Consider the following 27,846-nt stretch of genomic DNA (forward strand, 5'->3'; position numbering starts at 1 on the left):
CTTGTGTATCTGGTTTAGAGAAATGTCTATTGGAGACTCAGTGCTTTAATCTTTGAAATGGGGATAACAATTCTGGCCTTCCTGTTACCTTGAGCATGTTATAATGAAAAGGTCAGAGAGTGCCCAGCACAGGACCTCACACTTCATAGACAATACATGTTCATTTCTTAGTTCTCTTAGGGGATAAAACCTCCTCGTGTTCAGCTCAAGAGACTGAAACTTACAGGGAGCAAGTAATTCACTAGAGTTTGACAGTTAGTTGATAGGTACTAGGTACAAATCCAGTTCAGAATTCTACTAGAGTCAACCCTGCTCTTCCACCAAAACCCTATTTTGCGTATGTTGAAAACCGCCTCTCCTGTGAAAAGGCCACCATGAGTAGGTAGACTTAGTTAAAAGCAAATGTACCTGGTTATTAGTTTTCCCCAAAGAATGTGGTTTCTTAGACTGAATCATTTTGAATTGTGCTGTATCTCAATAAACACAAGACTCTTCTCTCATTAGACTTAACTCCCTAAGATGAAATTTCTCTAACAGACAAAAGACTCCATTTTGCCTAGATGTGTGGCCATCAAATAAATTCTCTCTCAATTAAAAGAGACGGAGAATTTTGGTTTCCAGATGACTTTGTTACCTTCAGACCTTCCAGTTTCTAAGTGTAGTTTATAGTGAGCAGGACAGGTGACATGCTTTACCGGCCATTTGGGATTTTTGTGGATGTTAGAGAAGTGGGTGGCCCTCATTAAATCATGTGTTGATTGACCAACTTTATGGATTGGCACTCTTGTGTAGTAGAACAAACTCTGCATAAAGAAAAGGTAAACATTTTCTAGATTAAAAAACAGAAACCTCTAGTCTTCTGGTAGTTTCAGTTATAGTTCTCTAGGATGTGTTATCAAGGGATCAATTGTAGTGCATTCAGCACTATCTTCAATTAATTGCTGGCTATCAGGAAGGAACTTTGATTAATGTTGTCAGGTATTGTTTTTTAAAAATACCAGAGTTAAGAATGAGTACTATTGGTAAACTGAGGCTAGAGATTAGCTTTCTCTTAATTTTGATACTTTGAAATTAGTGTTTTCGTTATTAATATTAAAGGAGAGAAATTGAGTGTTTACTGTGTTCTGGGCATGTTGCTAAATACTGTCTACATTACTGTCTACTGTCTATGTAACATCCATACAACCTCCTGAGTTGTAAGTATTGCTTGAAATATGATTCCTCTTTTTTTTTTTAAATGAAAGAACTAAGGTTTAGAGCAGCGGTTCTCAACCTGCTGCTTTACAGAACTAGAAAGCCTCATCTTTCTCCCTTAGATTGGGCAATAGTTTCCAACTGCTGACCTTGCTGTTAGCAGCCCACCACATAACCCACTAGAACACCTGGGCTCTTCACTATAATTGAACAGTACAATTCGTTTGCTTCCCTTATATACTATTGGAACTGGTACACTTGATCCCTAGCCATCCGTGCACATGAGGCTCTGAAGATTTCTACATAGAACCTTGAGAATAAAGATAAGCCAAGAAGAGAAATAATAAATAAGAAAGAACTACAAGGCCTTCTTGAATACATCATTCTGCAAAATGATAAGTTGAAACCAGCAGCATTATCTGATCTGAGTTAGAGTCTACAGCTAATTATTAAGTCTCTGAATTAGAACCCAAGTTTTCAGACTTAAGTCTAACCCCTTCTTTTCATTTAGGATGTTTCTGTTGGGAAAGAAGTTGTTTAAAGGTAGCCTTTAACCAAGGGCAGAGCAGTGTTAGGCAAAAAGTAGGAATAGAAATAGGAACTACAAGGAGGAAGTGGGATAAGTGAATAGTGTATTGAGGGAATTTTTGTGAATAAGTTAAATTAAAATGTGTATGAATTGTTGAATGTAAAACCTTACCGAATTTGTAATTTAAGTGTAAATAAATCATCTTTACTACACCATTAATGAGATTATTTAGGCAGCTAAAAATCATCAGTGGTAGTGGGGTTTTGTTTCTGCTTGTGTCTGTCATATTTTCCTTAGACAAACCACTAGATGTCTTTTTGTAGACGAACCTCTGCTACTGATCCAGGTTCTCAGAGAGAGAGAGAGAGAGAGAGAGAGAGAGAGAGAGAGAGAGAGAGAGAGAGAGTGTGTGTGTGTGTGTGTGTGTGTGACTATTAGCATCATGTGGGCAAAGTATGGTCTTCTTATCTCTAAGTAAACACCTATCTAGAATCTAAATCTGAAATGTAAAACAACTAGATTTCTAAGAGACAAAATGACAAGCAAGCACATTAGCATTAAAAAAATTAATCCCCTGGCCAACTTTGAGGGTTGTCAAAGGGGTCGGCTTCGACTTACCTACATGATTTGCGTTGGTGTGCACATGCACAGTGGCTGTTGTGATGGATGTGCCTAAGGGGACCCAAGGACTTAGAAGGTCCCAAACTGCCCTCTGAATTATCAACGAAATCTGTTGTTTAAAAACAGCTGTACACCTGGCTTGTTCTGCTAAGGATTTGAATTTGACTGGCTTGCCTTTTAGGAAGAAATATATTTTCTTGATTTTTCACTTTAAATTAAGTCATGTGTGTATGGTACATAGTGAATCCATTTTTGCAACCCTGCTAAATGAAAGAAGCCAACAGAAGCTCTGTGAACGATGCCTAGTAGATCATGGAACCTTGCCTCAGTGGAACGATAACATCATTTGCTAGAAATTGTTTTATCTATCTTCTCCAGCAATTGTGTACTCTTCGAAGCCTAGAAAATAAAAGGAAGTCAGAGCTGATGCACATTATGGTCACCTGATTTTTCTTTACAGGTCAGTTTTAGTTGTTATTTTAGAAGGATGCTGTGCCTCTTTATGCTTCACACACAATCCCTGGTTATCCATTTTTATTTTCACTCTCCGTTGTCTTTTATCTCTTCAAGCATACTATTGTTTAACAGTGCTTTGTGTATGATACGAGTCTCGCATGCCAACTTAGATGTGGCAAAATGAATCATGTTGCCACTGATCTCAACCATCTTCAAATAGGAAGACGTTTCTAGCTTCAGGTTGTTTCAGCCCTGCATGCCTTGCTTAGCCTGCCGTGTAAAGTCAGTTGCTGCACTCCAAACAGCACTGTATTAATATGCACAACATGACCATTTTCAGTAGAAGGTTATTAGAATGCTAGTTTGTATCCTCTAGTGAATGAAATGATGTGTGATTATGAAGTCATCAGGCATGGACCAGTAAGACTCCAGAGAGCCTGCCCCCTCCGAGGTCCTCGGGGTGCCATTGATTGGTGGCCATGTGTTTGTGCCCGATAGACTGTGAAATGGTGTGTTGCTACACGGCTGTGTTGCACCTGCGCCCCACGGAGGTGATTGATTGGTTTGGTCATGTGGAATGTTCCCATCTGGTCTGCAGTAATGTGTGTGAGTGTGAGTGTGTGTATGGCTTTTTTCATCTGTGAATAGCAAGTGCTGGCTGGATACTTACAGCATTTTCAGAGGCTAAATATTCCTTTCCCTCTAAGAACAAATCAGAATTTGAAGGAGTTTGTATTTGCTCACTGTTTTTGTGCATCAGGCTCCTATCTCTTCTCTAGGGTGTTAGGCATTTTTCTCTTCGTACCTATTTCTACCTACTCCTGCTCTCACCTAGACGAAAAGATAACTTCTGTTTTTCTAATTTGTGCAAGTCTTGAGCAAAATATGTTTCTTTTTTTTTTTGCCATTTTCTGTTCTGATATGCCACTTGAGGTGATTAGCAATTTTTTAAAAGATGGTTTCTATGATCATAATTGGATTATCAAAGTACTGCTGTATTTTTAAGCCTTCACTTAACCTCACAAAAGTAGTGGTTTATTTATTGAAAACTACTGATGTTGCAGTTTAAATGTCAAGACATTATTTATTAGGTTCTTTTAAAAAAAGATTCTATAGTTATATTGGGCGGTCTTGTTTGATATTTCTTAATCTTAGTCCTTTTTCATAATTGATCTATTCATTCCACCTAATGACTAATTACATATCAGAGCACATCATCAGCCACATTCATCATAGTAGAATGTAATAATCAATGACATTTCAACAAAGGAAAAAATAAATATGCAAATAAGGCCTCATTAACATTTGCATGAGTTGTTTGAATAATCACGTTGCTGACAAGGCTGTAATTAACAGAAATTGATGCTGAGTTCAGTATTTGCTAGTATGTTTTCTCAGCGTTTTATTGTTGTCACTGCGGGGGCTGAAATGAAGTTCTGCTCTACTTGTGCCTTGACTGGAGTTTGATGTGCGGGGCTCTGCCAGGTACCAAAGACTCCCAGGAGTCCGTGATTTGTGTGTGACCTACACTTAATGCATATAACGATACTTTATTTAAATCGCCTTACCTTTTTAATGAGGCACTGTTAGATTTCAGCAATTATGAAACAACTGTAAAAAGAAAACAAACATGAAAATCCAAATAATCATTTTTCTAGAACTACTTTATAGGGATCAACTAGTATAAGACTAAGTTTTTGTCCATACATGTGGAAAATTTATTATTATTATTTTTAAAGAAGATGTTGGTTCTTAAATCTGACCCAATGGATCTCTATCAAGAGGTTGAAACTTGCTGTAATTGAAAATCACTTTCTTAGGGAGAGAGGGGCACAACCCAATTTTAAAATGTATGCTGCTGCTGCTGTTGTTTTAATAACTTTGCTCCTCCACATTCTTCCTCCTTTTCCTGTATGGTTTCCTGTTTTTGTCATGGATATTAACTGAAATGCACTAAACACAATAAACTGTTTATGTCAGTTTTTTGGATGACTGCAAGTGCTGATTATAACAAGTTTAAGGAATTTCCTTTGTTGAATGTGTACCCGTGCCATATGGCTCAACATGGAACATTAACTTGACAGGGATAATGGATTGTGGTATATGGAGACAATTTTGCCTGCAGCTTTACTATAACTCATTCTGGTTGGGGATCACAGGTTTATAGTATGGGATGCAGCAAACATCCAGATGGATTTACTTTACATAAAAGAGTTGCATTTCTTTTTATTTCCTCCCTGTAATTGGAAAAAGAACATTCTTAAAAAGAAGCAAAATATAAAGAAGTAAACAAAGAAGGGAAGATTATTCAAAAGAAGAAAAGCAGATTCTGTGTAATCTTTCTGTAAAATGCTATGAAAGACTGTGTGTGTGTGTGTGTGTGTGTGTGTGTGTGTGTGTGTGACAGACATTAATTCAAAGTCATGGTCTACATAAGCTTATATTATTTGTTGTCTTTAGAGCAATGTTAAAATGTATTTTCATTTTTAAGATTAAAAATTGCCTAGCGCAACCTTATTATATCTTAATGTTTCTTATTTGTAGGTAAGCATGAAAGGAGCAAGCAGTGTTGTTTCTGAAATTATTTTAGTAAAGATTAAATAGTAACCCACGCTGAGATGAATTGGTTGAGTAAGATTTCAGATAGGAAGCCTTATGTAGTGTTCTAACTGAAGTACATTTGCTTTGAGAAGAAGGAAGGTTTATTGCTTTGTTTAAAAGTAGTAAAACAACATTTAGCTGCATGCTCTTTGGTTTTATATGGGAACTTCTCAAATTATATGATAGGAATAGGAAAACTAAAAATCATTTTGGCAAACTGATCAGTCTAACACCAAAGGGTAGACACTTACAGAATGTTGAAATTCATTGTCATTAAAAACGGACATCTCTTTTATCTCGGATGGTGAAGATGTAGTATATTTTCTGTGAAACTATCTTATACTAAGAAAAACTAGCATGCTTGCTTATTTTCCTTTTTACAGCATTCAATCTGCAGTGCCCCTCTCATACTGAGTTTAGAAGAAACCTAGAACTGATGTCATCAATTGAGTCTTGTGGAGTTCTACAATTTCTCTCTGAATAAAATTATCTGTAAATTGAGCTAGAATCTATTTAGTACTGTCCTTCTCCTGGGCATAGTAGTAAAGAAATTTTTTTTCTTATGTCTTCTGAACTCTCATTTGCCAGTTGCTTACATCTTAGGAACTTTAACTCTGAGGACCTGAAACTTAGAAGTCAAATGCTGAATTTTTAAACCAGCTTTGCCCTCTCAAAAAACACTTGAAGTAGTAGGAAGGAAGCCAGGCTACTAGGTTGTGTGCTCTTTTTGCCCTTTTTCTGAAAGCTATTTTCTCTTTAAGTCTTTGATAAAATCCTGGTGATCTATCTGTAGGCCATAGATTGAAGACTTGGACAGAAAAATTCATAGCCTCCTGATATTACTCACAATTTTTAATATTAGGTGTTTTTTACTTATATGTTCCAAAGCGTATCTTATTTTAAAAGATGTCAGATCGTAGTAGTGTATTGTTTCAAACATATATAGGGAATAATTTCCCTTAAAGAAATGGATGAGGTGGATCAAGTGCTAATGAAACTTTTTAAAAAAAGAAATGGTAACATTTTCAGACAACACATTAATTTTAGACTTGGGGAATTCCACCTTTATTTTATAGTAGATGTTATTTTACATAATATATGCTCTCTAGGTTGTGCTTATAGATAATACATGCCCTGCTAATATTTAGATTATCTATATATTATGATTTATAATGGACACAGATTAGCAATGAAATAGTGCTTTTTCACTTTGGTGAAAATTTGTCATTAGGTATGAAGACTTGTATTACGTTGAAATATAATGTGTTGCATAGGCAAGAATTTTTTAATGCTCATTTAAATTATACCTAAATATCCTAATTCTGGAGGAGACTCCTATTGGCACAGTGGTTTAAGTGTTGAGCTGCTAATCAGAAGGTCTGCAGTTCACTTCTGCCACCAGCTGCGGAGGAAGACCACACGCAGCAGCCCCGCTCCCTGGATGATTTACAGCCGTGGAAACCCTGTGTCCACGGTAGTGCTACTGTATTCACTATGGCTCACCATAAATCAGAATTGACTCCATAGCAACGGGATTGGTTTTCTGGTCATTTCTCAAAAATACTTTGGGGACACCTGAGAATGTAGCAGAACTTCCACATTCCGACCCTTGCTGTTCACGAGTGATGGTGTGAGCTGTAGTCCAGTGGCTTAGCATCGACCGGCCTTGTGTACATTGCAGAGTGGGGTGATTTTGTGAGCGGTTTTGGTTTTATTGCTCCACTGGCAGAGGCTGCATTTTCGAGGCACTGCATTCCCTTTTCCTCCCTCTGACCTTAAAGTGTTCGTGAAGAAGATTTGAATGAAAGAATATTATTATGAACTCATTTTTTTTCCTTTTAGCAGCTTACCCTAAGCCATTTTTTTATCCTTGTAAGTCAAAGAGAACAGAGACAGAAAGTGACAGGAAAGACTTCTAATTCCTCTCTGCTTTTTTGGCATCAATGACAGACTAAATTTCTCATTAGAATGGACATGATGGTGATGCCTGGAAGGACATGCAGCAAAGCTGAAGGACTTCTGTTTCCTGTACTTGGAGCCTTTACAACCATTTGGCTGCAGTTGGAACTGGCTCTCAATGGTTAGAGTCTGAACTTCATGCCTATTCCTCTTGTACTCTTTTTTTTTAATAATTGTTTTATTGGGGGTCCTTACAACTCTCGTGACAATCCATGTATCAGTTGTATCCGACATACTTGTACATATATTCCATCATCTTGTACTCTCTTAAGTTGTTTTTTACGTGTTCTTAGCTCACCAAGACCTTTAGCAATGTGTATGCTGAGGATCACTTGTTGATTCTGCTGCCTCCAGTGGAAGTTGAGGCAACTGCAGCTGAGACCCTAGACATTAAAACAACAAAAATGAGTCCTGACGATGTTGTGGTTTGGGCATGGAGCAGCTAACACAGGGTCAGCGCTTCAAACCTGCCTGTTAGTACTTGGGAGTAAGATGCGGTTATCTGATTCCATAAAGATTTGCAGTCTCAGAAAGCCTAAGGGTTTCTACTCTGTCCTGTAGGTCGCTATAATTTAAAATCAATCAGTTCAGTGGCATTGCATTTTTGGTTTTTAGCATATCATATCCAAAGATCCCTAGTGGCACAGTGTGGTTAAGTAGTCCACTGCTAACCAAAAGTTGGTGGTTCAAGCAGCTCAACTTCCCCTAAAGACTATACCTTTGGAAACCTTATGGGGTAGTTTCCCTCTGTACTATCGGCTGGGCAGAGTCACATTGATAGCCACGGGTTTGGTTTTATTTCAGATCCAGGAGTCCTCTTATAGTTAACACTCTCACTTCATGTGCGTGGCTGCTAATGGGAGGTTTGAGGCTATCCTCAGGAACCCAAAGAAGAAAAGGCTACTAAGCTACTTCTATAAGTCGACTATTGAAACAGCATGGAGCAGAGTTCTACTCCAGCACACCTGCAGTTGGAGTGTGTGCACCTACCAACTGGCTGGCTGGTGCTCTCATTTACAGACAGTATCTAAATTGTATGACTCTGTGGACCTATTCATATAGGTCATCTATTTTAAAAATGATAATATCAGAGGAATTCACTTGAAGATGATTGAAATAGGTAACTGGCAATAGGCAGGGAGATTGAAAGGGTCTAAGTTTATTTATTGGGCTTAATAGAGAAAAAGCAAATAACTCAGTATTATAGCTATTATTTCTGATTACAAATAAGTGAACTTATGATTATATTAACCAGTTGGTGAAACCATTTGCCCAGTTTATTGATGAAGTTGAAGCCAAATTTTGGGACTTAAGGGTCTTTATAGCTGTCTGAAACACATGAAAATTGGTTTCTCTAAGTCTCAGTTAATTCCAATCTGTTTATTATTCGGTCTTTCACCAACTCACACCCCACCCCCCTTAATCTCTGTTTGCATTTATTTTTTCCTTTCATTCCATTTCTCTTTCCTTTTTCTACACTTGATATTAGCCAGAGAAGCAATTCTCTTCCTTTTTTCTTACAACTTTGTACCTAAAGAGTGTTTCCCTTGAGAAATTTAATGGACGTATCAGTGATTCTGAGATTTGGGGACAGAAATAAATATTCTGGATTAAGAATACTTAAATGAATCGTTGTGGTTGTCTCTGGAAGAATTAGTAATGTTGCTCATCACACAGGGCATCATAGCTAAAGTACAGGGGAATCACTATATATTCATTATTTATAATTGCCAAAGATTTCTCATATGGCTGCATCTTTAAATTATATACACATATACAGTGATGGATTTATAAAAAACATGCTTCCTCTAATACTCAGAATCTAAGGATATTCAAACCTTTGTTATGACATACTCAAATGAAAAGGTGATAACAGAATTATTTTATATGTTGTTATTGTTTGAGTTCCATGAAAATGCTTACTATTGACAATTTGAAAATATAAGCCCAAAAGGAGAAAGTGAACTCGGATTGCGACTCAGAACCAGCACTGGCATTTACAGAATAACAAAAGGCTTCTTTCCTTCGCTTCCTGGAGCGCGCGCGAATTGTTTGATCGCTCTAAATGGATAAAAGGAGATCGCCAAGGATTAATGAGTATTAATGTAGCCATATTATATGTTAGGATATATTAATAGAAATCTAAGAATATCATTGTACTAATAATACCAGTGATCACTATTAACTAAGTCAAAGATGATCTATAGTGAAAAGAACTTAAAAGGCTTATAATCCAACATCTCATCAATATTTTCATTTCACAAATATTTGTAGATCCTGAACTGAATGCAAGGCATTATGTAAGCTCTGGGGAACATAGAGAACAAGATTGATAAGGTCCCATCTTTCTGGAAGAGCTAATCCCTACTGAGAAAGCTGTCATTTATAGCTTATTAATTACAATGTGGTATACATGAAGGGCCTTCACAAAATTCATAGAAAATGGAATTACAGATACTAAGAATTTTTCCGTGAACTTTTTTTCCCATGAGCTGCTTTGTAAGTATAACAAAAACAGAAATGGAAAACCCCACTGCCATAGAGTCAACACCTACTCATAGCGATCCTAAAAGGTTTCTAAGATTGCATCTGTACAAGAGCAGGCAGCCTCGTCATTCTTCTGAGGAGTTGCCATTTGGTTTGAACTGACAACCTTGTAGTTAGCAGTCCAGTGCTGTCTGACAGCACCACCAGAGCTCCTTCAAGGAAGTGTAATACTCTGTGACAAACATTGCGCTACGTTTTTGTGTGTATTATTAGTACATTAAATTCACACTGCATATGAGATAAGCACTGTTATTATGTTTACTTTATATAAGAGGAATCCAAGGTTTAGATAATTTGCACAGGATCTGACAGTTTACCTGACAAACCCAGGTCTGCATGATTCCACAGGTTTTGTTTTGTTTTGTTTTTAGTGCTTGCTTTTTTAAAAATCATTTTATTGGGGGCTCATAGAGCTCTTATCACAAACCATAAATACAACCATACATGTCAAGCACATTTGTACATTTGCTGCCAGCATTGTCAAAACATTTTCTTCCTCCTTGAGCCTTTGGTATTGGCTCCTCATTTTTTTTAAAACAGAAATATTGTGCCTTTTGACTCCAAGTCCAGTACTTTGCTTTTTACTCTTTTGCCTACGGTATCTTTATTTCTTCATCAAGGGCTTATCCAGCCTATGCTGTGGATATCTGCAATAATTATAAATTCATCCTTTTCTCCCAGGGTACCTCTGCTAGAAAGTCTTCTTTGAGAAGTGCTCAAATAAATCTGTGTCCGTAGAATTGTTCTACTTTGGTCCTAGAGAAGTTCTTACGATCACACACAACAATGCAGCCCTTCAGATATTGAAAGTTACCTATCACCTTTTCTTTTCCAGAAATATTTTTCCACTATTAATCAAGTCACCTAATTTCAAGTGTTTTGCTTACTGTCTGAATAATTCTAAGTTGCTTGTAGTTTGTTTCTTTGTTTCTTCTTCACCACTGTGGACCCAGATGTTGCTGCGTGTTTACAGATACAGCAAAAAGACAATACTGTCTATCAAAGTGTGCATCAGCTCACCATTTTGCTCTCCTTTTTCTAAGAGACCGTTTTATTGTGTTATTAGAAACATCTGAAATATTTACAACTCAGGAAAGAACAACTTGTCTTTCCTTCCTTTCATCTTTTTTTTCAAAAACGATGGACCTTAAAATCTTGTGCTCCAGTACTCGCAATCACTAAACCAAGGAACAGCTCCTTAATGTGTGGCTGGTAGAGTGAGCGTCCGCTGGGAATGGAAAGATTGGTTGTGGAACGATTGGGGGGAAATGTTAGAACCCCTGGTTAAAAAATATTTTAAACTTGAAAATCATAACGGGGAAAAATACAAATCCAACGAATAGGTTGGGTGCTTTTAAGAACTTTTGGGAGGAAATATACACGCATGGCTCTGCTTGTTTGTGTACAGCAACGTCTTTGGAAATTAGCGGTCACAGTGAATGTGGGAGACAGGACTTGTGTGGGGGACAACATCCACAGAGAAAGGTGGAGAGTGCAGTGGTTCAGCACAACAGTAGTCAGGGTTCTCTCTGTTAAATAAAGTTGCCAGTGAATGAAAGCATGAATAAATAAAAATTTTTAAAGGAAGTTATAAAACTACAAAAAGAAAAAGTGAAGTGAACTTTGCAGTTTGCATTGGGAATGGGAGTTACTAGTTTGAACCTGTTTTTCAGTAGATATACATAGAAATGTAAATGTGTGGGGAGGGGGCGGGGAAGGGAGTCTGTGTATTTCCTTAACTCTGCCACTAAGTGGGCCAAGGAGTTCCAAACTCTAGCAGCAGCGACCATCTCTAGTGCCCAGAGATTAATGTCCAAACGCTGTTCTCCATTAACAGAGACCAGGGCTTCTGGGAGAAATGACTCCTCCTAGGATTGGCCCAGAGAGAGTCGAAGATGCACTTAGGACATCTTGGTGTGGCAGAAAGTAAAGAATTGCTTTAAGAATAATGAGGATGTGTTAAAAGAACCCAGAAGCCAGCTGAAGGACTCTCATGATTGAATCTGGCACAGTTTCAATGATATACAAGATAGCTCACTGAATTAAATGGGAAACCGTGAATGCATTTGGATGTCAATAAGTAAAATAAATGGATAATTTTGTGAGGAGAAAGATTTTTACCAAATCTCAAAATATCTCTACACAAAATGCTTCTTAATTATAATGGGGGGGGAGGATAACTTCTAAATAGGAGTGAGCCTTGGCAGACACTGAAACATGCAGTGAAGAGCTTTGGCAGACATCTGATCCTAATAGAGGATCAAAATGATAATCATCAATAATAGAACAATCAAAATTGATACGCTACCTTGCACATTTATGCGTTGTAAAGAACACAGCAGTACTACTGAGATATTCTTGCCAGACAAAACAAATAGGGGAATAATAGTCTGGCCTGTACGCTTTAAAAAAATCAACGACACGAAAGACAAGAAAAGACAATTTGTGACTCTAATCTGAAAACGTGTGAAAAAATCTTGAAATTGATACATTAGGTGAAACTCTGAGATCTACAGGGTGAGGTGATTATAATGTATAACTGTTAATATCCTAGTTTTCATGGTAGTACTGTGGTCATTTACACAATACACATTAGCACATACTCCCTATGTATCCAGGGATAGTAGAGTGTCGCGTCAGCAATTTATTCCCAAGTGGTGGTAGAGGAGTCTTTTTACTGTAACTACAACTGTTTTGTAAGCTTGGGATTAGGGTGGGAGTGGGGTCCAGGCATTAAAAATCAAAATAGCAACAAACGGATAGATCAGTTCTCAACCTGTGGATCATGACCCCTTTGGGGGTCGAACGAACCTTTCACAGGAGTTGCCCGATTACAGTGAAGAAGTAGCAACGAAAATCATTTTATGGTTGGTGGTCACCACAACATGAGGAACTGTATGAAAGGGTCCTGGCGTTAGGAAGGTTGAGAGCCACTGGGATAGATGATTGAAACTTGAATGTGGAGGGGTTGAAATATCAGGATGAAAAAATTGGGCTTTTGTTTTCCAGGCATGCTGGTACTTTCAGTATATGATGAACTTGCTTGTGAAGGAGGCATCCAAATGTAGGTATATGAAAATGAGGAGAAAGTGGAGGCAAGAGTACACTGGGGAGATCACTGCGCAGGCATGCATCCGTAGGAACCTGAACTGAGATCGTTGTAAGTGGGGTGGAAAGAAAAGTACATGTGAAGCTTATCATAAGGGTAAAGCTTTTGGAATTTGTTCAATTTTAAAACAATTGACAGAAAGAAAGGGATGATACTTAGCATATAGATGTTCAAAATCGGGGCCAGGATAGTTGCTGTTCCTGAAGTTACATGATGTATTGTTATCCATTCCGTTTTAATAGGAATGCTTATTCTATAAACAAAAAACATTACTAACTCCATAAATCACTGAGTGATCATATATGGTTACTAAAAACCAAGTCAACTGCCATCAACTTCATCTTAATATGTATTTGTGTCCATCTTGACTGTTGTGGATATATAATTAAACGTCTTCATGTGCATATCAAATATATTACATATATGATTTCTATTAAAATGATGATATGTATGAAATGTGTACCATTGGATTTTTTTCTTATATCAAATATAATACATAATAGAAAATGAAAATATAGGTTAGCCAAAAGAAATAAGAAATCCATGCAATCAATAAAGATAATCCTATTTCTTAGCATGTAAACAAATGCAGAGAGATTGAATAACTTATTCCAATGGTCCAATAATCAGTGTTGGAACAAGAATTCAAACCCGATTCTCTGTCTCTCACGTTCTTATTTTGAGTATTTGTTTAAGTTTCTAAGTAGCCCTGGTGGCTTAGTGGATTATTACTTGTTGAGCTGCTAACCTCAGAGCTCCCTTTAGAGCCCACCAGCCTCTTTGCGGGAGGACAATGAGGCTATCTCCTGTCATAAGACTTCAGGAACCCTAGGGAGCAATTCTGTTCCTTCCTGAGAGTAAGAATTGTCTTGATGGCCATTGGTTTGACTTTTTAGGATGTTGTCTGTATTTTGCTTGGATGAGTTGAGTACTAGGTTGCTAACAAGAGGCGTTCCAAACTCACCAGTGGGCGGAAGATGAGGCATTGTGCCTGCCTAAAGATTGGAGATCCTGTGGCACAGTTCTACTGACCTAACCAGAATCTAGTTGAATGGTGGGTTTGGTTTTGTTTGGTTTTGGTTTAAATTTTTTAAAATAAATCATTTTATTGGGGGTTCTTATAGCAAGCCATACATCAATTTTGTTAAGCACATTTGTACATGTGTTGCCATCATCATTTCCAAAACATTTTCTTTCTACTTGAATCGTTGGTATCAGCTCCTCTTTTCCCAACTCCCTGCCCTGCCTTTCCACCCTTGTGAACCCTTAAAATTTATAAATTATTTTTACTTTAATTCTCTTCTGTATTCTTTCTAGTTGGCTAGGGAGATTGTACTTCTTTACAGACACAGGAATGTGTTGTGTGTTCCAAAAAGCTAGTTTGCGAGTCATTGGGAACATGTACTTTTCCCCCCATAGAATGACAGTTGTTAGAAGAAATAGGTGTAGATTTTCCAACTGGCCTGAAAGAAAATCACACAAAATGTAGTTTGACTTGCATTCACAAAGATAACTGGGTGAAACATAAATAATATGCATTGACCTTTTAAGCATTGTTTATGTTTGGAATCTTCCCTCCTCTTCTCAGCATCCCTCACTATGAGTTCTGTCTCCTCAGTATTGCCATGCTGCTTGCAGCTTCCGCACTAAGGATCTTCTACAAAGAGCTACCTCCAGAGCAACTAACTTCTTTCTCTGGAGTTGTTTTAGAGTTTCTCATTATACCTCAGCTAAACCTAGAAGGAAAGTCATCGAATTAGCTCATGGACATTGTAAACTGAAAGCATGGTATAGTGGAAAGAGCATGGGTTTTTGGAATTAGTGCCTGGATCTTAGAAATCTACTTAGTCTTTGATAGCTTTGTGACATTGAGTGATTTAGGGTGTAATATTGAAGACTCAAGGTACACATGACCCAAGACATGGTATTTTCCATTGCCTCAAAGTACCATGCACTGCCAGAAGAACAAGCAAATCTGTCTTGAGAGAAGTATAGCCAGACTGTTCTTAGAGGCAAGGATAGCGAGATTTCATCTCATGTTCTTTGGACATGTTATTAGGAGAGACCAAACAAACTCACTCCATCTAGTCAGTGCTGACTCACCTCCCGTGGGTTTCCAAGCCTGTAACTGCTAATGGGAGTAGAAAGCCCAACCTTCTTCCTGTGGAGCTCTCCTGGTGGTTTCAAACTGCTGACCATGTGAATCGCAGCTCAACACAGAGCCACTACACAAGCAGGGCTTTTCCACAGTCCTGTGCCTGGAAAAGGACATCATGCTTGGTAAACTAGAGGTCAGTGAAAACGAGGAAGACCTTCGACAAAATAGATTGGCTGGGTGGCTGCCACAGTGTGCTCAAGCGTAGCAATGATTATAAGGATGGTGCCGGGCTGGGCAGTGTTTTGTTTGGTTCTGTTGTACACTGCGTCTCTGTGAGTCAAAACTGACTCCGCGACACCAAACAAGGGGGTTTTTTGATTGCTTCATTTATACAATGGTACAAATTGTACTTGAGTGTCAGTTGACTTAATGTATGGTAAGTATAGTTTGGAATATGTAAATTAGTGCTGTGTACTATTTTATTTATTGATAATGAGTGATGAACTTATAAGTCTCACAGTTACTTGCATTTGAACAAGTCTCTTTCTTGGTCATCCAAATTAGACTCTTAATTGGCAACCGTTTAATTTCTTTAAATTGTAAAAGATTATTTAAGTTGGAGTTACTTAGGTAAGCAGGCTGCCGTCAGGTGGGCCCTGACTCTGGGCATTCCCATGAGTAATTATATGGATCGGACAGACAGCTGTGATCCATAGGGTTTTTGTTGGCTGAATTTTGGGAGTAAATTACCAAGAAGAAAGGCTAACTAGACTGGGCTATATATTCAGGGTTGCCTTTCCAAAGATGTCCTTGAGTCTTCTCTTTGAATCCATTTGTTCTCTAAAAGTTATTTCCACTTAGTTTCTCTCTACGGCTCTGCTCCTACTACATGGTAGTTAAAATTAGGGATCCTTCCATTGATGCTTCTTAGGCTTCATATTCATAAGAATTGTTTGGGAATTTTGTTCAGAAAATATGAGTGGCACCTGAAATTCTGATGTTCACAAACTTCATGCCTATACCTATGGTCTGAATATTATACTTTGAGTTAGCTTGAAAATTTGGGGAGATAGGTTTTCCACGTGATTCATAACTAAGAGTATTTGGACCTTGGGAACTTATTGTTTTGTTTTTACAAAGCCCTTTGAAGGTTTTGTATTTATCTCCTGGATTTAATACAAATGAGGCTTTCTACTCCCATGTAGAGTTACAGTTTTGGAAACCCACTGGGGCAGTTCTGCCCTATCCTATGGGGTCACTGTGAGTCCGAATGACCTTAATGGCAGTGAGTAAAACACTCGAATTCTTTATATTCGTGTAACTAGCATTAAATAACCTCTATGTTTACATTGTAATAAATTAGGATTTTGTATTAAGAAAACTGTTCAAGTGCTTTTTATATCTGTGCTATAAAATTGTTCAAATTCTTACCGTAGAACTAAAAAGAAAGTAACATTGTATTTAGTCAATATTCGTCAAGGCAGAAAAAAACAAAACACAAGGGGGCACTGTCTTCCCATCATCCAACTGAATTTAACAGCTTTTTGTGTACTGTGTTTTCTTTCCCTACATTTTGCTTCCTCTGTAGTTGTCATGAAAGCTTAAGCACTGCATATTCCTGTAAGGCCATAATATTTCAAATAAGCTAAGCTTTCAGAATTCACAAATTAAATGTGCTTTTAGCTTAATTCAGAAACTTGATTGTATTTGGCATGAGTTTGGAGGAGTGAATGGTTTGAAGATCGGAGATGGTATAACACATTTAGTTGTTAGTGTTTAAGTCTGAGATAGGAGGGAAATCACCGTTAAAAACAGTTTCATTGCTTTGGAGAAATATCGTTCCTCTGTTCTGCAGAACAGGGTTGGGGATAAAGATTGAACTGTTATAAGCTGCAGCTGCGTTTGCCATCAGATACCAAGTTCGTGCTGATGAATGTTTTGTTTTTATTGTCATGGAAACTTGGATCCAGAGAATGGATATTCTATTCATCTGGGAAAATAGCAGTTCCTTGCATAAAACATAAGGGCCCTCCAAAGCAGTTCCTAAAATAGATATATGCTGAATATAATCCAAAAGTTGAGGAAGTAAAAGTGGAATAAATTCAATCATTTCTGGATCACTTCGTCTATTCTCAATACTAACAATGTAACTATATATTCCGTTATTAGGCATATTATTTCCTGCTAGAATGTTGAAATCCAGTGAGCATGGTAGTTATTTAACATCTATATGATAGTTATCCAATCCTTCAGGAGCTGCCGTTAAACATCTTTCTTAATATTGAGATCCCTCTCAGAAACATGAAGTCCTTATCCTATTAAACAGTTGTGTCTAATTCCCAAGTAATTTCTTATGTATACTATTTATCTGCTGTAAACAAACTTTTACAATATTTTAAAGCTTTTTACAGGGCCTGTTTTTTTTAAAACTTCACTCACAATAAAGCAACACCTATGAAAACACAAAGTGAAGTGAGTTTATTTATACTTTGGAGAAAAGAAGTAGTATAAAATATATGATTAAAAGTGTCAAGTTGAAGTAGGTTATTTATAGACTTTATAAACTTGTGAATAAAAATATGTCAGCCATAAGGGGGAGGAGAAAGGGTGTTTGGTTTTAATACAGCAAATGAAATATCACATATTCCTCAACATGTAATATTTTAGGGGTGGTGGGGGTTAATGTTGATTTTCTTTTATTTTTTACCAAAGGTTACCTGCCAATTTATATGACTTCATCAAGGGAAATGGCAAATGTGTATGGCTTCATAGAAGGTGACAGAGAAGGGGAGATTGGAGTCAGGCTTTATTCAGGATAATCAGAGGTTTCTCTGAGAAAGTAGCGTTTGAGCAGAGACTTGAATGCTCTGGCCATTTGAGGAACGTGACAATAGAAGGGCATTAAACAGTTGGAAAATGGTGTAGTGTTCAAATGGACTTGGAAGCAAGTATGATTCAGGGGAACAGAGCCAGTTTCCTTGCCCCCTGAGGCAGGTCCAGGAGCACAATTCTAAATCTTAACATTTAGGTTGGCACGTTGTAAGAGTCCCTCAAAGAAAAGGTAACTGTTTCTAAATTAAAATTTAACTGGAAGTTTTACCGTAGCTATTTATTATCTTTTATTACTGACTATAGTCTGATGTAGGTAGAAAGCAATGCAGGGAGGGAACACATGAAAAATAAATTTTAATATGTATGAATTAGCTTCCACAGAGACAGATACTGTACATTAAGAAACAATAAACTCTAAGAAATTGTATTTTTAGATGCAGCCATTTTCATGATATTTTACAACACAACAAAATACAGTAGATCGCATTTAAAGGGGAAGTCACTGTGCTATAGAATATAGAGAAGAAGCTAAGTACTGAACATTGTATCCCATAACTAAAATGACGAGAAAGAACTGGAAATTTGCCAGACTTTTAACCTTTTAGAAATGACTTTGTGTGGTTAATACAGGAGATCATATTTATAGAGCAGTTTGTTCCAAATTCAAATATGTCAGCACACTTTGAGGAATCCAAAGTATTTCAGAAATAAAAATCTCATCTTAGGAATAGAGGAACTTTCCAATATCATTAAAAAGAAGTCATTTTTAAAAGATTTATGTTTTTCTGAGTTTGTCATAGTGAGTTTTTATTATAGTAAAGTCTAATTCTCCAGGAGGTATTTAACTTTAGTGTATTGTAAAACGTAAAGATAGTAACATGTATTTGAAGCTTGTTTTTCTTTGGTAGTCTTTGAAACTTGTTCTTTTGCGGTTATCTTCTAGGTTAGCATCCTCTGAGCAGTTTGATTATTCACAGGAATCAACTTTTCCTGTGTTTAGATTCCTATTCTATAAAAACTTTGATTTGCTAGAAAAAAAAACAGGAGAAAGCTTTTTTTCCGATGATGGGTGGGAGGGATTATGAAGTCATGTACAAGTTCAGGAATTCTCATACTAGTCCTAATTAAATCATTAGATTTCAGACATTGGGCCCAAAGGCAGCAAATGTGAACAGGAATTACCAACATGAGCCTAAAGATTGCCTTAGCTTGCTGTTTGGAGGCCACAGCTAAGTGGAGGAGAAGCCAAACAGTATCTTAAGATGTTCATTGAGATAGGGATCGGAATTCAGGGAAGTCAAAGTGGCTAAAATTTGCAGAGCAGAAAGCTGAGAGCACAGAAAAAGAGCCCACCAGAAATCTGCAGAGGGCTGACTGGGAGCTTTTGGCTGAGTACACATCTTTGTATGCATAAGAGAACACTTCACTTGAGACATTGCTGGAACTGACAGAGGGCTGGGAATAGTTCTTCCAGCCAGCAAAGTAGAAAGGCCTTCAAATTAGCAGGGCATTTGTAGGGTCCTCAGAAAGACACTACGATGGTGAGGCTAAATTAGTCCTCAGCTAAATGCACTTCTGGAACTGCGCTCGAAAATACTAAAGGCAAGCTTGGGAAAGTATCATACTGATCCCAAGTAACGTAACTGTCTGTCAGAGCCATGTTCTACACTTCCTAAAGAAATACAAAATCCAGTGGCCAAGGGAACAAAGGTAAAAACCCTAAGATTTGGCATCAAATAAAAAAATTGCAAAGAAGTAGGAAAGTATACTTTATAACAAACAAAATTTAGTCAACAAGGCCCCAAATGACAAAGACAATGGGAGTAATGAACAAGGATATTAAAACAGCTATGATAGTAATCTCTCTGCCCCAAGAATGTACAGGAAAATGTGAATATGAGACTATGAAAAGAAATCGCTAAAGATAAAAAAGTATAATATCTGAAATGAACACGATCCTGGGTGGCATTAATAGCAGATTAAAACAAAAACACTACCATTAAGTCACCTCAGACTCACTGCACTTCAAGTCTTTATGGGAGTAGACAGCCTCACCTTTCTCCACAGTGTAGACAGTGGATTTAAACCATTGCCTTTATGGCTAGCAGTGTAATGCTCATCTGGCAGCACCAGTAGGGTGCCTTTCTTAAGAATAAAGCAGTGATTTTATAGCTATGGAACCAAATAATCCCAAACAAAAATCCGAGAATATTCTCCAGCTTTTGTGAACCCATTAGGGGGCTGAGTTTGGAAGTCAATGAACTAACCTGCATTCCAAGAATAGATGGGACACGTGAGCTGCCTTACCTGTGCCAGAGAACAGGGAAGAGAAGTGCCATGCTACTTATGCCACAGGCAAATACCAGGGCGCAGCTAAAAGTGCTCAAGAAAAGTACTAACTTCAAGAACACGTTCTATTAAATTGGCATTCCATGATGCACACCTCGACACCATCGCTGAAGACAAATGTGTGCATAAGCAAATGTGGTGAAGAAAGCTGATGGTGCCCGGCTATCAAAAGATACAGCGTCTGGGTCTTAAAGACTTGCAGATAAACAAGCAGCCATCTAGTTTAGAAGCATCAAAGCCCATATGGAAGAAGCACACCAGCCTGTGTGACCATGAGGCGTAGAAGGGATCAGGTATCAGACATCAAAGAACAAAAAATTACATCATTGTAAATGAGCATGAGTGCAGAGTGGAGACCCAAAGCCCATCTGTAGGCAACTGGACACCCCTTACTGAAGGGTTGTAGGGAGGAGACGAGGCAGTCAGGGTGCAGGGTAGCAACGAAATATACAACTCTCCTCTAGTTCTTATATGCTTCCTTCCCCAACTATCATGATCCCAAGTCTACTCTACAAATCTGGCTAGACCCAAGGATGTACATTGGTACAGATAGGAACTGGAAACACAGGGAATCCAAGACATATGGCCCCTTCAGGACCAGTGGTGAGAGTGGCGATACCTGGAGGGTGGAGGGACGGTGAGGTAGAAAGGGGGAACCCATTACAAGGATCTACATATAACCTCATCCGTGGGAGATGAACAACAGAAAAGTGGGTGAAGGGAAATGTCGGACAGTGTAAGATATGACAAAATAATAATTTATAAATTATGGAGGGCTCATGAAGGAGAGGGGGGATCAGGGAAGGAGAGGGAAAAATGAGCTGATACCAAGGGCTCAAGCGGAAAGCAAATGCTTTGAAAATGATGATGGCAATAAATGTACAGATGTGCTTGACACGATGGATGGATGGATTGTGATAAGAATTGTACGAGCCCCCAATAAAATGATTTAAAGATAAAAATATGAATACAACAGAATTTGTTTTAAATTCTGCATCCACTACTTGCTGTAGTAAAAAAAATTACTAATTGTGTTGAAAGTGAAACTACTTTAGTACACGAAATTTCCCCATCTGTACAACAGAAATACCAATCCTGCTTTACAGAATAATCTCTCTTTTAATGGTAAAAATTATTTCATATAAAGAGAGTGAAGTGATTTTCAACATCACAGTGGACCAATTGAAAATTTGTGTTGAAAATTTCTGAATGATAAATAAACAAGGCTCTGTAGCCAGATTTTATTTCTAGGGGTACAAAATTATTTGTAAAAATTATAAAAGGGAGTGCTACAGCTCTTTTAGAATTTGTCTAGCAGGTTTTCTGGTTTTCCCGGAAAACCCCCCCAAAAAATTATAAAAGGCTACTGTATTTTCCACCAACCAATTCTGTTTGTTATTTGTGTGCAAACTTTTCTATGGATGTATTTGAGTATTGGTACAACTCAAATATTATCAATAAAGATAAAAACAGTTAAAATAAAAGAAAGCCATGTGTACGCTATTACAGTCTGAAATAACTGGGTCATCCAGCAAAAGGACAGCTCAAAGGAGATTTGATACTTACTTACTCCCAGGCTCTTTTCCTTAGCCTCCCTCTCCCCTCCATGCTCATAGTTAAGTAGAGCTATTGGAAAAGCACAAAAGCCCGCCCACTTCCCTGGCCCTTCCATTCTAGGTGGCAAACGCCTTTAAATATGCTAGAGGAGAAAGCAACAAAGTTTCTTCTGCATATGGCACAGCTAAGACAGATTGTGGTTGAGAAGAGTCTTGTCTTGGCCCCAAATCCTATACCATTACCAAGTACATATCTCCTGTATCTCAGGAAGGGACAAAATCTCCAGTTCTAGATTAACTTTGGATATGAATTACATTTGGCTTTTTCAGGGAGGAATGACCGGAAAGCTAGAAAAGTTCAGTCTTTGAGGCCCAAACACAAAAAGACCTGTCTACAATTAAGGCTGAGCAACAGAGAACGGCATCACAAGTCTAAAAGGAATACTAAGCTGCATACAGCAGTTGGTCACTGGGGGAGGAGCAAAGGCCAGAAAGAGACCCATTAGGGGTATAGGTTTAGAAAGTGGGAAAGCTCCGGATGGAATGCTGCCCTTGAGGAATGCAGCAGCAGCCTTCAACACTAGAGGGAGTTGAATCATCTGGTCCACTGAAAGTAACTATTTAAAACAACCACCACCTTTGAGTCAGTTCCCAATCATACCAGCTTTATGGGGCAGAACAGAACTGCTCCTACAGGGCTTCCAAGGGTATAAGCCGCAGGAAAATAGACTGTCTTGTCTTACTCCTGTGGAGTGGTTTTGAGCCACCACATTGTCCCAAGTCTTCAACCACTGTGCCACTAAAGCCATAACAAGAAAAGCCACCCCCAACCAATCACTTTTTTATTAAGCTCATCTTCCACATTAAAGTTCCAGGACCAGAAAAGCCATACCCATTTCCAGCCTAAACACGGTTTACTTCAGTCTCCAGTACTTTCTGTATAATATATTCATACATATTCTGCTTTGAATCAATATTAAGAGACATGTACAAAAGTGGACAAAGGGGGGAGAGGGTTTGGCATTGTCAAGAGTCAAAACAACCAAGAGAACAAGACATAAAGATGGTTGAAATGTGAGAACTATCAAGGATACTAAAACTACACTGACTTAAATACTCAGATGGTTGGGGAAATAAAGTCTTTAATACGTAGTATCATATATGACTAGAGCTTGAAGACTTACACTGAGCAAAATAACCAATCACAAGAAGACAAAATTGTATAATCTCACATATATAAATAACTAAGAAAAGGCACGGGTATAAGGGGCTTTTGTTATAGAAAGATTCCATTTTCTTTGAATTCCATTTTACAGTGAACTTTGTTGAAGCCCCCTAGTATAGAGGCCCAAGTTTTTCAGTGTTTATCAGCACCAAGAAAAAGAAAGGGTAAGGGGCGTTACTGGCGGTAGGAAAATTGCATTGATTAAGGGTCAGGTTGCACAGCTGATTACTGTAATTACTGTAAAAAGCTGAAATGGCGAAAGTTGTGTGATGGAAAGGGAGAAAAATAAACTGTTTGGCTACTTATATACAACTATATGCCTCACGGGATTTCTTATCATGATTTGGGGATTTATGATCATGGTTTCATGAGACATCCCAGTTACTTGGCTTAATGTGTGTAGTGGTGGTGGTAGCGATGTTGTTTTCTACCTCCTAGGTAATTGTGTCGTGTTTGGGGCCTTAAAAGCTTGTAAGTGGCCATCCAAGACACATCTGTGGGTTTTTATTCACCTGGAATACAAGAGGAAGAAGAAACATCAGGAATAGTAGGTAAATGTGGGATGTGTTGCCACATACCTCTCTTCCCGCCTTTACCATGAGACCAGAATAACTGAATGATGCCCAGTTACCATTATTGAATATTTTGATCAAAGATTATGTAGAATTATCCAGATCAAAAAGGAAAATTGCAGAATAGAAATTCAAATTCTCAAGAATTCTGGACATTCTGGAGCCATGAAGTTTGAGGAACATCTTTAAAAAAAATTATTGCCTGGAGATAATTTTTAAACCTTGAACATCACCCGAAGTCATCTTAAGACTGAGCAGTAGTTTATGTAACTTATAAAACAAAAGTCTGCCTTGAGCATTATACTCTTTCAACAGTTCTCTATCTGGGATCAAATTGTCAACAGCAAATAAAGGATTAGATGGGAAATGTACGGGGCAGTGAGTATATATGTGGTACTGAGAGAGGAACAACTCAGAAAACGAGTGTGAGAATGGTTGCACAAGCCAAAGAATATCATCAAATTTCATCACAAAGTTGGACATGTAGAAACTGTTATGGTGGAATATATTTTACTGTGTACACTCTCAATAATAACATAAAATTTAGGGAACAATACTAATACAGGCTCTACTGAAAATGTTGGACAACATGCATGAATAGATGGGGAGTTTGAATGGATGAAAATTGTAAGTGTCGAGTAGAAATTCTGAGATAAAGAATTCCTTTAGGCTCATCAATAGAATTGACACGTTTTAGCAAGAATATCAGTTAACTTTGAATATCCAAACAGAAACACAAGAGAAAAAAAGTGGAAAGAGAACATGCCGTAGAACAATATCAAATAATTCCACGAGAAGAGTAGAAAGCAGATCAATTTTTTAAATATAATAAAACATTTTATTGGGGGCTCTTACATCTCTTAACTAACAATCTATATATCAGTTGTATCACAAGCACATTTGTACATATGATGCCGTCATCATTTCAAAACTTTTTCTGACTACTTGAGCCCTTCGTATCAGATCCACCCCCACCCTCATGTGAACCCTTGATAAATTATAAATTATTATTATGTTCATATCTTACACCATCCGCTGTCACCCTTCACCCACGTTTCTGTTGTCAGCCCCCCAGTTTGGGGTGGGGCGTTGTACTTCAATTTTTGTTACTGGTTCTTACCCACCCCCACTTTCCCCCTACCTGTATGATATTGCTGCTCCCATTTCTGTTCCTGGGGGGGGGGGTTATCTATCCTGGATTCCATGTGGCCAGAGGAAAGCAGAACTACTTAAAGAGAATTTTTTCAAAAAATAATGAAAGATACCAAATTACGGACCCAATATTAAAAATTTGGGGTTTTTTGCTAAAAACCAAAAATAAAGAGAAAAATCAAGGCAGTCAGCGGCAAGGAAAGATGCATTACATACAATGAACAAATACACTAAGTCATTCTTTTCTTTAGACTCTTCAGAAGCTAGAAGATGAGGAAGATCTGTAAACCGTTCAAATTTTAAAAATTAAAAAACCTGTCAGCCTAGAATTAGCTATTTAGTGAAAATAGATTTCTGAAAGAAGGGTAAAAATGTTCTCAGACACAAGAAAGCTGAGAGAATCCACTCCCGGCAGGCTTGTACCACAGTTAGGTGTTAAAGGAAGTTCTTCAGGCTGAGGGGATCTAACAACGAACAAACTTGCGTCCACACCAGAATGTAGCACACCTTTTCTGTAAAGGGCCAGTTAAGGCCTACTTGGAGGCTCTGTTGTCCAGGCAGCCCCTGTCACAACTCTTCACTTCTACATGGTAGTACTAGCAGCTGTGAACAGTATGTAAACAAACGTTTGTGATTGTGTTCCAGAAAAACTTTTTTTTACAAAAATAGATAGGAAGCCCAAGCTGGCCCCATGGTCAAGGAAATGGAAAGCTTCCGAAATTTCATCAGTGAAAGTAAACATGAAAAAATGCATCTTTCTCATTGTTAATCCCATTATAAGGTAACTGTATATCTAAAGCAAAATAGCAATATTATATTATGGGACTTATAAAATATGGAAAAGTAAAATATTATGACAACAGTAATTCGATGAAGAGGAACTTGAATGTATACTAATGTAAGGTCTTTACACTGTTATGCTATTATTAGAAGGTTGAATCTGATCAATTAAATACATGTTATAAATCCTACTTTAAACACAAGAAGTTTTTAAAGGAATTATAATTTATCAGCTAATGTTGTAATACTCCATTTAATACAAAACAATTGGAAAAAGCAAGGGGGAAGGGAACAAGGAACAAATTAAGTCAACAAAAAACATACACCAAAATAAAAAGAAAACATACACCAAAGTGATTAATTTAAATTCAAACCTTAACAATAATCACATGAAACGTAAGTGTTCAAATTGAAGCACATGGAAACCAATGATTAAATGTTAATATTTTTATTGTTTTCATTGTCTGTTTTCTGGTGGTTTGTATATGTATTTTAAAGAAGAGTTCTTCCCTAGATATAAAAATGTAACTAGTGCACCTCATAACATCTGTTTGCATGCTGCTAATGCGGTCCTCCCTCTGCTTACGTTGCAAGGATGGCCTGTTCCTCTTAGCACAGTATGCTTCAGACAGCCACCAACCTGTAGTTACAGAGTAATACTCTGGGGGAAAAAGAGGATATGCAGGTTAAGGATTATATCCAAGAGACTCTTCTCTGTTTCCTCTGGGATACAGGATCAACAGCTCTGTTTAAATTCACTTTAGACTGTCCTTATTGTGTGCCTTTGCTTCTTTTCAAATCCCATTCCCAACTTTTCTAGGTTTTGTGACCTTTCATCTACTTGTGGCAGAAAATTGTAGTTGAGTCTATGAATAGTGCTAAAGATATACTCATTTGTTAATGCTGAAGGGAGAAGCCAGGAAGTTTTAATGACATTGAGCATGTTTAAAACCTTGCTATTTCCCATTAAATTATTTTTTAACATTTTATTAGCATTTAATTCACATATCATATAATTTAATAGTTTAAATTGTATAATTTATTAAAATTGTACGTGGTAAGACAGGATTCTTTAGAATCTACCTTTTTGACCTCTTAAGACTTTCAAGCACTAATGTTCTGGATCTACCTACATGGGTTTCGTAGTCCGTTCTCTCTCTCTCTCTCTCTCTCTCTCTCTCTCTCTCTCTCTCTCTCTCTCTCTCTCTCACACACTTAATATATCCCTTTGTGCTAATTTTAGATGTCGATACATTTCATCTTCACAGAAATTTAGTAAGGTAGGGGCTATTATTTTATTTTTTAATCATTTTATTAGGGGCTCATACAACTCTTATCACAATCCATACATCCATCCATTGTGTCAAGCACATTTGTACATTCATTGCCCACATCATTCTCAAAACATTTGCTCTCCACTTAAGCCTCTGGCATCAGCTCATCATTTTTTCCGCTCCCTCCTCACTCTCCCTCCCTCATGAACCCTCAATTTATAAATTATTATTGTGTCATATCTTGCATTGTCCGACTTCTCCCTTCACCCACTTTTCTGTTGTCCATCCCCCATGGAGGAGGTTATATGTAGATCCTTGTAATCGGTTCCTCCTTTCCAACCCACCCTCCCTCCACCCTTTTGGTATTGCCACTCGTATCACTGGTCCTGAATGGATCATCTGCCCTGGATTCCCTGTGTTTCTAATTCCTATCTGAACCAGTATACATCCTCTAATCTAGCATGGGGGTGGGGGGCATTTAAGAACTAGAGGAAGGTTGTATGTTTAATCGTTGATACTTTGCACCCTGCATGGCTCGTCTCCTGGAGACCCTTCTGTAAAGGGATGTCCAGTGGCCTACAAATGGGCTTAGGGTTTCCATTCCACATTATCCCCCTCATTCACAATGATATGATTTTTTTTGTTCTAATGATGCCTAATACCTGATCCCTTCAGCACCTTGTGATCGCACAGGCTGGTATCCTTCTTCCATGTGGGCTTTGTTGCTTCTGGGCTAGATGGCCACTTATTTACCTTCAAGCTTTAAGACCCCAGACGCTATATCTTTTGATAGCCGGGCACCATCAGCTTTCTTCGCCTTATTTGCTTTCGCACCCATTTGTCTTCAGCTATCGAATCAGGGAGGTGAGTACACAATTATATGATATTTTTGTTCTTTGATGCCTGATAACTTATCCCTTCAACACCCCGTGATCACACAGGCTGGTGTGCTTCTTCCATGTGGGCTTCGTTGCTTCCAAGCTAGATGACTG

The 27,846-nt window shown here is 37.8% G+C and overlaps 1 protein-coding gene and 1 non-coding gene across 6 annotated transcripts in view; both read left to right on the plus strand.

The window, feature by feature from the left end:
* TCF12 (transcription factor 12) overlaps positions 1–27,846 on the plus strand; it is a 349,715-nt gene that overhangs the window by 195,421 nt on the left and 126,448 nt on the right. The gene's annotated exons all lie outside the window — the stretch shown is intronic.
* LOC142427049 (U7 small nuclear RNA) lies at positions 21,580–21,640 on the plus strand. The gene has a single exon (XR_012779884.1). It is a non-coding gene; the product is annotated as a U7 small nuclear RNA (small nuclear RNA).

This window comes from Tenrec ecaudatus, chromosome 14 (genome assembly GCF_050624435.1).
Source record: "Tenrec ecaudatus isolate mTenEca1 chromosome 14, mTenEca1.hap1, whole genome shotgun sequence".
NCBI classification, from domain to species: domain Eukaryota; kingdom Metazoa; phylum Chordata; class Mammalia; order Afrosoricida; family Tenrecidae; genus Tenrec; species Tenrec ecaudatus.